A 4,011-nucleotide genomic window follows, 5' to 3' on the forward strand; every position below is an offset into this window, starting at 1 on the left:
GCTCCATTTGTGAGGTTCAGACCAACAATGCTGCTACAAATTGGCTGAGGGATGTTCTTGGAATGAACCAGTGAAGATGAAAGTGAAATTCTCAGAGCACAGTGTTTGGAATTAAAACCTTGTAAACTGGTCTCTCTCTCTCTCTCTCTCTCTCTCTCTGTATATACATACACATGTATATGTATATGCATACATATATAAATACATATGCTTTTAAATTAATTGAAGTATATCAGTCATAAATACATATACATAAACAATAAGTGTAGAGTAACAGTTGTGGACTTACAACTCAAACATACATAACCTCATAGAGGTCTCTCATACCTCAACCTACCAAAAATACCTTGCATTGTTGTGAAACATTTCAAAGTAATGATTAAAGAGTAACTTCAAAATATTTCTGCTAACCAGACAAAGTATTTTCCCCCAAACCACACTATTATTATTTTTATATCATTTATAAATGAACATGCATAAATAATAAATGTATAGTACAAGTTGGAAACTTACAAGCAAACATGCATAACATCATACATGGGTCCCGTATATCAACCCACCACCAATACCTTGCATTGTTTTGAGACATTCATTACAAATTATGAAAGAATATTGCTAAAATCTTACTACAGTCATTATCTTACATTTGGTGTGCTTTCTCTCAACTTACCCTGTTATTATTTTTAAAATATATTTTTATGACAGAAATTGTAAGCTTACAAAGCAATCATGCACATGTACAGAATCCCCAAAAAACACCACTCTATCAACACACCACACCATGGAGGAAAATTTTTTAGAGATTATGAGATAGTATCCTCAGATTATTACAAGGTCCTTAGCATACATTTGGCACACCTTTTCCATACTCCCCTATTATCAACACAGTACATCTTTGGCATAGATTCATGAATATTACATTATTACTATTAACCACAGTCCATAGGTCATTCCAGTTGTATTTTTCCCATGCTTCTCCACATTCCCACTACCCTGGAATAATGATGTATACCTGCTCTAGCTCACCAAGGACATTCTTGTAACATCAACCACATGAACCACAATTCTCATCCACTTCTGGGTTTACTGTGCTATTCATTCCCTAGATTATTCTCTAGCTTTCTTTCATTTTGCATTTACATCCCTAGCTTACCATTTTCTGCCACATTCCTATTTATAAACCAGCTGTTACTCACTAAATGTGTTACCATCCACTCTATATATTTCCACACTTTTTTTTAAAAAAAGATTTATTTATTTACTTAATTCCCCCCCCCTCCCCTGGTTGTCTGTTCTTGGTGTCTATTTGCTGCATCTTGTTTCTTTGTCCGCTTCTGTTGTCGTCAGAGGCACGGGAAGTGTGGGCGGCGCCATTCCTGGGCAGGCTGCTCTCTCTTTTCATGCTGGGCAGCTTTCCTCACGGGCGCACTCCTTGCGCATGGGGCTCCCCCATGCAGGGGACACCCTTGCGTGGCATGGCACTCCTTGCGCGCATCAGCACTGCGCATGGCCAGCTCCACACGGGTCAAGGAGGCCCATGGTTTGAACCGCGGACCTCCCATATGGTAGACGGACGCCCTAACCACTGGGCCAAAGTCCTTTTCCTTATATTTCCACACTTTTGCATTAAAGTTAGCTATAGCTTCTACATACATTAAATATCAGTAGGCCATCTCAGTCCTCCTCTTATCTCCTTTAAGAAACCACCACCTATTAGGTCTTGCAGACATTTTCCTACATTTTCTTCTAGAATTAATATGGTTCTTTCTTTTATATTTAGGTTTTTGATCCATTTTGAGTTAAATTTTGGATAAGATATGGATAGGGGTCCTCTTTCCTTCTTTTGGTATGGATATCCAGTTCTTTCAGCACCATTTGTTGAATGGACTGTTCTGCCAGACCTGGGTATGTTTGACATGCTAGTCAAAAATCACTTGACCATAGATGGGAGTGTCTGTTTCTGAATCATCAATTTGGTTCCATTGGTCTATGTGTCTGCCTTTACAACAGTAGCATGCTGTTTTTACCAAGGTAGCTAGGTAATACAATTTAAATTCTGGAAATGAGAGTTCTCCAACTTTGCTTTTCCTTTTTAAGATGCTTCTGCCTATTCAGGACCCCTCACCCTTCCACATAAAATTTATAATCATGTTTTCCATTTATTTAGAAATTCTGGTGGAGTTTTTATCTGTATTTTATTGAATCTATAAGTCAATTTCAGTAGAATTGACATCTTAATGAAATTTTGTATTTTAAACTATGAGCATGGAATGTTCTTCCAATTATTTAGCTCTTTCTGATTTCTTTTACCAATTAGTTGTATTTTTCTGGATACAAGTGCTTTACATCATTGGTTAAGTTTGTTTCTGATTATTTGTGTTTTTTTCTGTCATATTATTTTCACGACTCTTCTGATACTTTTAGTTATTTTACTGACATAATCTTCATTTCTTTATGCACTTCCAAGCTTCTCTCTCCAGTCGTTTGTTTTCAGGCTGTAGCACACTCTTTAGTATTTCCTGCAGTCCTGGTCTCTTGGTTTATTTGGATGGGAGTATGTTGTGCTTCTTTTTTTTTTTTTTTTTTAGTTTTTGTTTTGCTTGTTTTTAAAAAATGTCTTTGTCTTTATTTATTTTTTAATGTTTCATTCAGAAAATATGAGGTTCCCATATACCTCCCACCCCTCTGAACCCATCCCTCCCATAACAACAACCTCCTCCAACATCATGGGACATTCATTGCACTTGGTGAATACATCTCTGAGCACTGTTGCACCACATGGTCAATGGTCCATCTTATAGATTACAGTCTCTCCCAGTCAACCCAGTTGGCCATGGGATGACATATGATGTCCAGTAAACTGTCCCTACAGTACCACCCAGGACAACTCCAAGTCCTGAAAATGCCCCCACATCTCATCTCTTCTTCCCACTCTCCACCCTTAGAAGTGACCATGGCCTCTTTCTCCATCTCAATGCTACATTTACTTCCATTACTACTCATAATAGTTCCAGAATAGAATATCAGTAAGTCCACTCTAATCCATACTCTTTTCCTCCATTCTGTGGACCCTAGGATGGTTATGTTAACTTCACTTCTATATTGAGAAGGTGCTTAGATTCCACTTGAATGATGGATGCAATTCTCCTGTTTACAGTTGTAGGCACGCTTGTCTCCTTGGTGTGATGGATGACGTTCTTCACCTCCCTGTTAGCTGGCTGGGTTAAGTCCAATAAGCCAGAGGGTAGGAGCTGCAAGTCTGTTGAGGCTCAGGGCATGGCTATCACATGGACCATCGAGAGATTCAGGTCCCCTGAGTATACACTAAACTCCAGCACCAACCACAGGTCCAGTAAAAGTAACAGGAGAGGCTTGTGAACAAAGATCACATCTGAGTCCAACTTCATCACACTGAGGAACACAAACTCCAAAGTAGGGTCAACTGACATTGCATTGAGCTCCATCTGCCATGACCATAGAGCCTGTGGGTCTCTGTAGCACTCAGAAGATGTTGTGCTTCTTGATATGGAAATCTCTGTCCTTCAATAGGTTTGGGATATTTTCTACCATTATGTCTTCAAATATTCCTTCTGCCCCTTTTCCCTTCTCTTCTCCTTCTGGGACAACCATGACACATGTGTTTGCATGTCTCTTACTGTCATTTATTTCCCTGAGACGCTGTTCAAGTTTTCCCTTCTTTTCTTCATCTGTTCTTTTGTTTGTTCACTGTCAGAGGTCATTTATTCAAGCTCACCAATCCTTTCTTCTGCTTCCTCAAATCTGCTATTATATGACTCTAGTGTATTTTAAATTTCATTTATCATGTCTTTCATTCCAATAAGATCTGCTATTTTTCTATGTATACTTTCAAATTCTTCTTTGTTCTCATACAATGTCTACTTAATATCCTTAATCTCTTTAGCTATCTCAATGAATTTATTAAGGAGATTTTTTTAAACATCTATAATTAGTTGTTTCAACTCCTTTATGCCACCTGGAGGCATATCTTGC

This window comes from Dasypus novemcinctus, chromosome 17, assembly GCF_030445035.2.
Source record: "Dasypus novemcinctus isolate mDasNov1 chromosome 17, mDasNov1.1.hap2, whole genome shotgun sequence".
NCBI classification, from domain to species: domain Eukaryota; kingdom Metazoa; phylum Chordata; class Mammalia; order Cingulata; family Dasypodidae; genus Dasypus; species Dasypus novemcinctus.